Genomic DNA, 12,494 nt, shown 5'->3' with positions numbered 1-12,494 from the left:
AACCGGGAAAGGGAATAACACTTGAAATGTATATAAGAAATACTCAAGTTAATAAAAAAATAAAAAATAAAAAAAAATTAAAAAAAAAAAAAAAAGAGCATCCTATCCTACTCAGGCCAGACAAGGCAGTTATGAACCAGTCCTTGTATGTTCCTTGATTTTTGGTTTTCTCTCTGGTAGTTCTGAGGGGACTGGTTAGTTGATACTGTTGTTCTTCCTAAGGGGTTGCAATCTCCTTCAGCTCCTTCAGCCCTTCCCCCTAACTCTTCCATTGGGGTTCTGGGGCTCAGCCCAATGGATGGCTATGAGAATCTGGAGAGCTGTGCCAGGCCCCTGGCTGCAAGCACTTCTTGGCATCAGCCAGTGTCTGGGTTTGGTGTCTGTATATGAGATGGATCCTAATGTGGGACAGTCTCTGGATGGCCTATACTTCAGTCTCTTCTACTCTGTGTCCCTGCATTTCCTTTAGACAGGAACACTTCTGGGTTAAAGATTTTGAGGTGGGTCCTTGACTCCATCCATCTACTGATGGCCAAGTCTATCTATTAGAGGTAGTCTCTTCAGGTTCTACCTCTACTCTCACCACCACCCCCCCAACCCTGCTGTTGGGTATTTTGACGAATGTTATCTCCACTTGGTACTGGGAACCTCTTGCATCCCTGGTGTCTGAAACTTTCTAGTGATCCCTCACCTCTTTCCCCCCACACTGCTACAAATTTCTATTCATTCACCCTCTGGATTTCTCCCCTGTCTTTTCCCATACATGATCTTCACACACACACACACACACACACACACACACACACACACACACAACCCCCCCACCTCTCCAATCCAGATCCCTCTCTCCCTCTGCCTCCTATGATTATTTTGTTACCCACTTCTAAATAGGATTGAAGCATCTGCACTTTGGCCTTCCTTCTCGTTAAGCTTCATGTGGTCTGTGAATTGTGTCATGGATTTCCTGAGCTTTGGGACTAATATCTACTTATCAGTACATGATAAGTACATGCCCTTTTGGGTCTGGGTTACCTCACTCAGGGTGATATTTTCTAATTTCATTCATCTTCTTGCAAAATTTGCTGTTTATCCATTCTTCCACTGAGGGACATCTGGGTTGTTTCCAGTTCCTGGATATTAGAAGTAAGGCTGCCATGAACATATTGGAGCACATGTTCTCGTTATATGTTGGAGCATCTTTTGAGTATAGGTCCAGTAGTGGTATAGCTGGGTTTCCAGGTAGAACTAATTCCAATTTTCTGAGGAACTGCCAGATTGATTTACAAAGTGGTTGTACCAGTTTGCAATCCTACCAGAAATGGAGGAGTATTCCTCTTTCTCCACATCCTTGCCAGCATCTGTTATCACCTTTTAATATTCTTTCTTTGCTATGTGCATTTCTTTTCTGGTCCAATCTGTTTGATGTTTTATAGTCTTCTTGTATGTTTATGGCCATCTCTTTCTTTAGGCTAGAGAAGTTTTCTTCTATGATTCTGTTGAAGATGTTTTCTGGCCCTTTAATTTGGGAAGAGACCAAAATGCCTAGAAGAGCCTCTGGGGGAAGGGCAGCCCAGCTCCTGGTGTAGAAAGTTCAAGGTTTGGGGCATAGTATGCCAGCTGGAGACTGTGGGATGCTGGGAGAACCTGGAGGCCAGATCTGCTTTGGTATGTAAAATATGCACCACATCCCTTGTCCAGGGTCTGAAACCAATTTGATCTTGCTTTCTTGAAGAGCCATCTTTAACTGTTGAAATACTCCATTCCTCGTCCATCTTATTCTCTCTCGTGGTCGTCTCTTTGCCCACAGGCCTAGCTACAGACCCGTAGTTTGGGTCCTATCTTTCCCAGGTCCAATTAAACATCTCACTTATCAGCTTTACCTGCCCTAGCTCAGATCACACATCTACTTCACTGATTCAATCTTTAAAAATCTAGATTATCATTTCATTCAATGCCCGGGTGTTGGGAGGGGGTGATATACAGCTGAATGCAATGATTAAAACAGAGACCCACACCTCACAGTTTCACTACAAGATTCTAAGACAGGATCATTCCATGACAGGCTTCAAATTGACAGTTCAAGAGACCAGACCTGAATCTTTGTTTCCAAGAGCTGTGCAAGTCCAACCAAGTCCAAGCAAGTCAGTCACTGGAAAACCCCAGGCTTCATGCAGCAGGTCTGAAACTGCCCTACCATCAGAAGCTGCCCTGCAATCAGACCAGAGGCAAGGGTAATGGGTCAGCAACAGTTTCCAGCACCCCCACACTGCAGCAACAGTTCTGTACTGTCCTTAGAGATAGAGCCAACAGAGTAAGAGAAAGGTCACCTAGCCCATCCCCAGAATTCTCCTATGTGCTTTAAGTTGGGCCTGGGAGCTCACTTGTGCACCTCCATCTTGGTAGACAATAGACATGCTGAACTTGAGCAGAATAAAATGCTCTTTGCTTTTGCATACTATTTGATTCTAGGGTATTATTCTTTGGTGAATCATGGACCCTTACAATGTTTAAGATCCCCTACTATTGAATGCCCACTATCACAATGTGGGCATAACAAAGGTTTTAACTGAGAAGGATTGCAATGAGCAATGCAATATGCTGTTATAGGAACAGAAATGCCACCTAAATGATGGGTCTTAAGTTAAAGTTTGTAAAACTTTAAACGAAAGTTTAAAACAAATGAACTAGAATACGGTCATAGGGAGAACCATACCTGAACCATGAGTCTGTACCTCAGGAACATTATTTGTACTAGTCCAAACTAGAAAGAATCCAGGAAACTATAACCAGTAACTGAATAAACAAATTGTGATGTATATACATACACACACACACACACACACACACACACCACACACACATGCATGTGCATATATATGTTTATATGTAAGCATGTATGTATATATATATTCATAATATTCATTCCAAAACAGGGAGGAACAATTAACTACTAACCTGGATGAAAATAGAGTTGAATCACCAAAATATTGTACACAGCAAGTGAAGATGTATAACAATGCCCCCTACATAGTTCCAAATACCTGAAACTCCAAAGAAGTCTATGCAAATCTGTAATGACTGACAGTAGGTCTGACATTGCTTAGGTTCAGGGCAGGAGAGGTAAATGAACTGCACTGGACCCAAAGAAACTTTTCTGGGGAGTGATTAAAATGTTGGTCATGATAAAGGTTACATAAGAATTCACTTGTTGGAAGAAAACAGACCGGAAAAACAGTTCTCTGCACCCAAATCCCGTGGGAGGGAGAGCTAAACCTACAGAGAGGCAGACACGCCTGGGAAACCAGAAGAGACTGCATTCTGCGTACATCCAGACGCCAGAGGAAAACACCAAACGCCATCTGGAACCCTGGTGCACGGAGGCTCCCGGAAAGAGCAGCGCAGATCTTCTCGGTTGCTGCCGCCGCGGAGAGGACTAAGGCAGTACCCCACGAGCACACTTGAGCCTCGGAACCTCAGGTAGGACCAACTTTTCCCCTGCAAGTGACCTGCCTGGTGAACTCACGACACAGGCCCACAGGAACAGCTGAAGACCTGTAGAGAGGAAAAACTACACGCCCGAAAGCGGAACACTCTGTCCCCATAACTGGCTGAAAGAAAACAGGAAAACAGGTCTACAGCACTCCTGACACACAGGCTTATAGGACAGTCTAGCCACTGTCAGAAATAGCAGAACAAAGTAACACTAGAGATAATCTGATGGCGAGAGGCAAGCGCAGGAACCCAAGCAACAGAAACCAAGACTACATGGCATCATCAGAGCCCAATTCTCCCACCAAAACAAACATGGAATATCCAAACACACCAGAAAAGCAAGATCTAGTTTCAAAATCATTTTTGATCATGATGCTGGAGGACTTCAAGAAAGACGTGAAGAACTCCCTTAGAGAACAAGTAGAAGCCTACAGAGAGGAATCGCAAAAATGCCTGAAAGAATTCCAGGAAAACATAAATAAACAAGTAGAAACCCATAGAGAGGAGACACAAAAATCCCTGAAAGAATTCCAGGAAAACACAATCAAACAGTTAAAGGAATTAAAAATGGAAATAGAAGCAATCAAGAAAGGACACATGGAAACAACCCTGGATATAGAAAATCAAAAGAAAAGACAAGCCATGGGATCTCCAACTATGCCATGGGATCTCCAACTGCATGCCAGAGTAACGGAGAGACTTTGACAGCCCAGGTCATCACAGTGCCTGCTGTTGCCACTCAGCTCTCCTATATGTTTTTCCACTGGAGTTATGAACTGCCTGTCCTTCTGTCCTGTGGTATTCACAACAAACTTTCCCTCTGCAGTGTGCACTTGGGCGGTTCTTGGAAGAGTGAGGAGACAGCCTGTCAGCCTCTGCTCATTAACCTAAGGACCATGTGACCAGTGAGGTGGCCATCTTGTGATTTGGTCTGCATTATTTGTTGGAAAAATGCTACAAGAAGATCACACTGGGATTTAGAAGTTTCTGGCTAATACTTAGCCAGGTAGCCTTTTGTGGCCAGATTGGTCTACAAAGAGAAACAGCATTTTGGAAAAGTGAAATACCTTTGTAACCTAACATGAAATTGGTTAAATAAAGACTTCAAATTTCAAAAAAAGAAAAAAGAAAAAACAAGGAGCTGTAGATAGACGCTTCACCAACAGAATATAAGAGATGGAAGAGAGAATCTCGGGAGCAGAAGATTCCCTAGAAATCATTGATTCAACTGTCAAAGATAATGTAAAGCAGAAAAAGCTACTGGTCCAAAACATACAGGAAATCCAGGACTCAATGAGAAGATCAAACCTAGGGATAATAGGTATAGAAGAGAGTGAAGACTCCCAGCTCAAAGGACCAGTAAATATCTTCAACAAAATCATAGAAGAAAACTTCCCTAACCTAAAAAAAGAGATACCCATAGGCATACAAGAAGCCTACAGAACTCCAAATAAATTGGACCAGAAAAGAAACACCTCCCGTCATATAATAGTCAAAACACCAAACGCACAAAATAAAGAAAGAATATTAAAAGCAGTAAGGGAAAAAGGTCAAGTAACATATAAAGGCAGACCTATCAGAATCACACCAGACTTCTCGCCAGAAACTATGAAGGCCAGAAGATCCCGGACAGATGTCATACAGACCCTAAGAGAACACAAGTGCCAGCCCAGGTTACTGTATCCTGCAAAACTCTCAATTAACATAGATGGAGAAACCAATATATTCCATGACAAAACCAAATTTACACAATATCTTTCTACAAATCCAGCACTACAAAGGATAATAAATGGTAAAGCCAAACATAAGGAGGCAAGCTATACCCTAGAAGAAGCAAGAAACTAATCGTCTTGGCAACAAAACAAAGAGAAGAAAATCACACAAACATAACCTCACTTCCAAATATGAATATAACAGGAAGCAATAATCACTATTCCTTAATATTTCTCAACATCAATGGCCTCAACTCCCCAATAAAAAGACATAGATTAACAAACTGGATACGCAACGAGGACCCTGCATTCTGCTGCCTACAGGAAACACACCTCAGAGACAAAAACAGACACTACCTCAGAGTGAAAGGCTGGAAAACAACTTTCCAAGCAAATGGTCAGAAGAAGCAAGCTGGAGTAGCCATTCTAATATCAAATAAAATCAATTTTCAATTAAAAGTCAACAAAAAAGATAAGGAAGGACACTTCACATTCATCAAAGGAAAAATCCACCAAGATGAACTCTCAATCCTAAATATCTATGCCCCAAATACAAGGGCACCTACATACGTAAAAGAAACCTTACTTAAGCTCAAAACACACATTGCACCTCACACAATAATAGTGGGAGATTTCAACACCCCACTCTCATCAATGGACAGATCATGGAAACAGAAATTACACAGAGACGTAGACAGACTAAGAGAAGTCATGAGCCAAATGGACTTAACAGATATTTATAGAACATTCTATCCTAAAGCAAAAGGATATACCTTCTTCTCAGCTCCTCATGGTACTTTCTCCAAAATTGACCATATAGTTGGTCAAAAAACGGGCCTCAACAGGTACAGAAAGATAGAAATGATCCGATGCGTGCTATCAGACCACCACGGCCTAAAACTGGTCTTCAATAATAATAAGGGAAGAATGCCCACATATACGTGGAAATTGAACAATGCTCTACTCAATGATAACCTAGTCAAGGAAGAAATAAAGAAAGAAATTAAAAACTTTTTAGAATTTAATGAAAATGAAGGTACAACATACCCAAACTTATGGGACACAATGAAAGCTGTGCTAAGAGGAAAACTCATAGCGCTGGGTGCCTGCAAAAAGAAACAGGAAAGAGCATATGTCAGCAGCTTGACAGCACACCTAAAAGCTCTAGAGCAAAAAGAAGCAAATACACCCAGGAGGAGTAGAAGGCAGGAAATAATCAAACTCAGAGCTGAAATCAACCAAGTAGAAACAAAAAGGACCATAGAAAGAATCAACGGAACCAAAAGTTGGTTCTTTGAGAAAATCAACAAGATAGATAAACCCTTAGCCAGACTAACGAGAGGACACAGAGAGTGCGTCCAAATTAACAAAATCAGAAATGAAAAGGGAGACATAACTACAGATTCAGAGGAAATTAAAAAAATCATCAGATCTTACTATAAAAGCCTATATTCAACAAAACTTGAAAATCTACTGGAAATGGACAATTTCCTAGACAAATATCAGGTACCGAAGTTAAATCAGGAACAGATAAACCATTTAAACAATCCCATAACTCCCAAGGAAATAGAAGCAGTCATTAAAGGTCTCCCAACCAAAAAGAGCCCAGGTCCAGATGGGTTTAGTGCAGAATTCTATCAAACCTTCATAGAAGACCTCATACCAATATTATCCAAACTATTCCACAAAATTGAAACAGATGGATCACTACCGAATTCCTTCTATGAAGCCACAATTACTCTTATACCTAAACCACACAAAGACCCAACAAAGAAAGAGAACTTCAGACCAATTTCCCTTATGAATATCGATGCAAAAATACTCAATAAAATTCTGGCAAACCGAATCCAAGAGCACATCAAAACAATCATCCACCATGATCAAGTAGGCTTCATCCCAGGCATGCAGGGATGGTTTAATATACGGAAAACCATCAACGTGATCCATTATATAAACAAACTGTAAGAAGAAAACCACATGATCATTTCATTAGATGCTGAGAAAGCATTTGACAAAATTCCACACCCCTTCATGATAAAAGTCCTGGAAAGAATAGGAATTCAAGGCCCATACCTAAACATAGTAAAAGCCATATACAGCAAACCAGTTGCTAACATTAAACTGAATGGAGAGAAACTTGAAGCAATCCCACTAAAATCAGGGACTAGACAAGGCTGCCCACTCTCTCCCTACTTATTCAATATAGTTCTTGAAGTTCTAGCCAGAGCAATCAGACAACAAAAGGAGGTCAAGGGGATACAGTTCGGAAAAGAAGAAGTCAAAATATCACTATATGCAGATGATATGATAGTTTATTTAAGTGATCCCAAAAGTTCCACCAGAGAACTACTAAAGCTGATAAACAACTTCAGCAAAGTGGCTGGGTATAAAATTAACTCAAATAAATCAGTAGCCTTCCTCTATACAAAAGAGAAACAAGCCGAGAAAGAAATTAGGGAAATGACACCCTTCATAATAGACCCAAATAATATAAAGTACCTCGGTGTGACTTTAACCAAGCAAGTAAAAGATCTGTACAATAAGAACTTCAAGACACTGAAGAAAGAAATTGAAGAAGACCTCAGAAGATGGAAAGATCTCCCATGCTCATGGATTGGCAGGATTAATATAGTAAAAATGGCCATTTTACCAAAAGCGATCTACAGATTCAATGCAATCCCCATCAAAATACCAATCCAATTCTTCAAAGAGTTAGACAGAACAATTTGCAAATTCATCTGGAATAACAAAAAACCCAGGATAGCTAAAACTATCCTCAACAATAAAAGGACTTCAGGGGGAATCACTCTCCCTGAACTCAAGCAGTATTACAGAGCAATAGTGATAAAAATTGCATGGTATTGGTACAGAGACAGACAGATAGACCAATGGAAAAGAATTGAAGACCCAGAAATGAACCCACACCCTATGGTCACTTGATTTTTGACAAAGGAGCCAAAACTATCCAATGGAAAAAAGATAGCATTTTCAGCAAATGGTGCTGGTTCAACTGGAAGTCAACATGTAGAAGAATGCAGATTGATCCATGCTTATCACCCTGTACAAAGCTTAAGTCCAAGTGGATCAAGGACCTCCACATCAAACCTGATACACTCAAACTAATAGAAGAAAAACTAGGGAAGCATCTGGAACACATGGACACTGGAAAAAATTTCCTGAACAAAACACCAATGGCTTATGCTCTAAGATCAAGAATCGACAAATGGGATCTCATAAAACTGCAAAGCTTCTGTAAGGCAAAGGACACTGTGGTTAGGACAAATCGGCAACCAACAGATTGGGAAAAGATCTTTACCAATCCTACAACAGATAGAGGCCTTATATCCAAAATATACAAAGAACTCATGAAGTTAGACCGCAGGGAGACAAATAACCCTATTAAAAAATGGAGTTCAGAGCTAAACAAAGAATTCACCGCTGAGGAATGCCGAATGGCTGAGAAACACCTAAAGAAATGTTCAACATCTTTAGTCATAAGGGAAATGCAAATCAAAACAACCCTGAGATTTCACCTCACACCAGTGAGAATGGCTAAGATCAAAAACTCAGGTGACAGCAGATGCTGGCGAGGATGCGGAGAAAGAGGAACACTCCTCCATTGTTGGTGGGATTGTAGACTGGTACAACCATTCTGGAAATCAGTCTGGAGGTTCCTCAGAAAATTGGACACTGAACTGCCTGAGGATCCAGCTATACCTCTCTTAGGTATATACCCAAAAGATGCCCCAACATATAAAAAAGACACGTGCTCCACTATGTTCATTGCAGCCTTATTTATAATAGCCAGAAGCTGGAAAGAACCCAGATGCCCTTCAACAGAGGAATGGATACAGAAAATGTGGTACATCTACACAATGGAATATTACTCAGCTATCAAAAACAACGCCTTTATGAAATTCGTAGGCAAATGGTTGGAACTGGAAAATATCATCCTGAGTGAGCTAACCCAATCACAGAAAGACATACATGGTATGCACTCACTGATAAGCGGCTATTAGCCCAAATTCTTGAATTACCCTAGATGCCTAGAACAAATGAAACTCAAGACGGATGATCAAAATGTGAATGCTTCACTCCTTCTCTAAAAGGGGAACAAGAATACCCTTGGTAGGGAAGGGAGAGGCAAAGATTAAAACAGAGACTGAAGGAACACCCATTCAGAGCCTGCCCCACATGTGGCCCATACATATACAGCCACCCAATTAGACAAGATGGATGAAGCAAAGAAGTGCAGGCCGACAGGAGCTGGGTGTAGATCGCTCCTGAGAGACACAGCCAGAATACAGCAAATACAGAGGCGAATGCCAGCAGCAAACCACTGAACTGAGAATAGGACCCCCGTTGAAGGAATCAGAGAAAGAACTGGAAGAGCTTGAAGGGGCTCGAGACCCCATATGTACAACAATGCCAAGCAACCAGAGCTTCCAGGGACTAAGCCACTATCTAAAGACTATACATGGACTGACCCTGGACTCTGACCTCATAGGTAGCAATGAATATCCTAGTAAGAGCACCAGTGGAAGGGGAAGCCCAGGTCCTGCTAATACTGAACCCCCAGTGAATTAGACTGTTGGGGGGAGGGCGGCAATGGGGGGAGGGTTGGGAGGGGAGCACCCATAAGGAAGGGGAGGCGGGAGGGGGATGTTTGCCTGGAAACCAAAGAATTATTATTAAGTATTAAATAAATAAAAAAATAAATAAATATAAAAAAAGATAAAACCAAAAAAAAAAAGAATTCACTTGTCAAATTTTACTGTACAGTTAAAAATATGTATTCAGGGCTGGAGAGATGGCTCAGCAGTTAAGAGCACCCGACTGCTCTTCCAGAGGTTATGAGTTCAATTCCCAGCAACCACATGGTGGCTCACAACCATCTGTAAAGAGATCCGATGCCCTCTTCTGGTGTATCTGAAGACAGCTATAGTGTACTTATATATAATAAATAAATAAATCTTTAAAAAAATATGTATTCAATTTGTTGATTTTTAAAAAGAGATTAGGAAACAGATCAATGGGAAAGTTAAAAAGAAAGTTCTTTCATTAATGTATTTTGGTGGAGCTTTTTGGATGCTGTGACCAATTTTTTGCACCTCAAAGAAATGAGTAGGGCTGGGGAGATGGCTCAGTGGGTAAGAGCACTGACCACTCTTCCAGAGGTCCTGAGTTCAAATCCCAGCAACCACATGGTGGCTAATAACCATCTGTAATGGGACCTGATGGGTGTGAAGACAGCTGCAGTATACTCATATAAATGAAATAAATCTTTAAAAAATGAGTAAAGGTGCATCTTTTCGTGTCTCAAATCTAGGGGAAAATCCTCAACTTAGAAAGTCTAATAACTGCTATTTCAGATCAAGAAAAAGCATAAATTGTCTGACTCACTTTTGAGAAATGTAAGAACCAAAACTAGCCAGAACCCTTATGGTAGCACAAAGGGAAGGGAGCCATTTGGTATTTATGATGACTTCCTAGAATGCTTGAGAGCAAAGGATTCTAGAGGGTCTCTAGAGCCATGTGTCTACAGAGGACTGCACGGAAATTATTTTAGCTCTTGTCTAGGAGAGTGGACTAGAAATAGGAATGACCCTCTGTATAAGTAGTGAAATAGAAAGGGCTGATTTCCTGGGGCAAGCACTACCCTCATGAGACACAGTATACTGGCTGGTACCTTCCCTCCTCAAGGCAACTCCAAAAAATAGGACAACAGAGGCTGGGTGCTCTCTAATCAGCCCACAAGTGAGTCCTGAGGCGCAGAACTATATTAAAACCTTGACCCTGCTCACAGAGAAGGAAGGCAGCCTTTATAATACCAGTAACCAACTTTTTTGCCCACCCTAGAATCCTCACTACACATTCCACTGTGTTTGAAAGTTAGAGCATTCAGAAATCATGGCTAGTGGCCGTGAAGAAAAGGATCAGTAAAGCTGGAAAAGGAAAAGCAGCTGCCCATTGACTTTATTCCCGGCTGCATGCATCCCATATGGGGAAGTTTGACAGAAGTTTTTGTTTGCAGTCAAGACTGCAGTATCTTCCTGTTATTTTGGACATGGATGGGAAAGAAAAAATTCCCAGTGAATAAATTTTAAGACGACTCCAGAAGTAAATTGCTTCTTGATTCTATCTCATAATCTGTGCTTGCTCAAAAACACAATTTAATAGTGACCAGTACTCCTCAGAGGTGAGTTTGACAGGAGAGAAAAACTGCACTTGAAAAAGGCACTACAGAGAAGCCAAGCAAGAGTCACTGGTCCAGGTGCTCTACATACATAATCTCTGGGATGGTCACATTTTATCCATCAACCACATAGGCCACCTGGTACAGTTCCTAGTCCCCAATCTCTAGAATTATATCTGGTAGTAGTATATCTTTCCTCCACTGCAGGAAGATTTAAATTCCACTACACAACTATGTTTTTACTTAGCTTCTAACAAAGTTAAGGTTAAGTCCTGGGTCTCCTTCTTCTTGAATTAATGTCTAATAAATTAACTTAATTTGCTCTCCTTTCCCTTACCACCCCCACCCTACCAATTTATGCTCTGTGTGTGTGTGTGTGTGTGTGTGTGTGTGTGTGTGTAGTGTATTATTCTTATTCAATTACAGTTATATTTTTACTCCCAAAGTTGAATGGAGTCATATTTGCCATCTAATAAGGCACTCATTAGAAATGTTGTTTATATTCATTTTTAAAAAGCTAAACATTTTTTCCAGCCAAAAATAAGTGGACAGAGATGGTTAGCAATGCTGGCTTACTCATTTACCATTTATGGGATTCCAGCTGTACACCAACTCATGAGAACCCAGGCTATTTGTCCAACACAATTAATCCAAAAGTGAAACTTCAACTCAAATCACTGAAAACTTACAGAGAAACATCTTTGGTGTTGGTTTATCAAAACTATCATGGCTCAGTTTCTCTTACCAACCCCCGCTTCCCTGATTTAGGCCTTTCTCAGACATCCTTTCTTCTCATGTGTCTGTGATAACGTTCACCAACAAGAAGCAAAGAAAGAAGCTGCATCTCTGGTAATAATTTCTCATTTTTTAATTCAATATCTGTGAACAAAGGGTTAACAAAACCATATCTCTAACTTTTGATCAGCTGAGCTCTGTTCCCCTAACTATCAGATCAATGTGAAGGCCAGAGTCAGGATTTGCCAGCTTTGTGTCAGGGTCAACTATCCCATGAGAAAACATTGCTAACATTGAGAATGAACTCAGACTGGTAAATTAAACACAGAAACTATAAATTTTACATGTCTAAGCGGTGG

At 40.8% G+C, this 12,494-nt stretch overlaps 1 pseudogene; it reads left to right on the top strand.

The window, feature by feature from the left end:
* The first annotated feature begins 4,129 nt into the window (after positions 1 to 4,129).
* Positions 4,130 to 4,248, top strand: LOC148005264 (small nucleolar RNA SNORA44; annotated as a pseudogene).
* The last annotated feature ends 8,246 nt before the right edge of the window (positions 4,249 to 12,494 follow it).

Source organism: Rattus norvegicus, chromosome 6, assembly GCF_021556685.1.
Source record: "Rattus norvegicus strain SHRSP/BbbUtx chromosome 6, alternate assembly SHRSP_T2T, whole genome shotgun sequence".
Classification (NCBI taxonomy): domain Eukaryota; kingdom Metazoa; phylum Chordata; class Mammalia; order Rodentia; family Muridae; genus Rattus; species Rattus norvegicus.
Note: the sequence above shows the minus strand (reverse complement) of the source record. Positions and strands in the feature narration are given on the sequence as shown.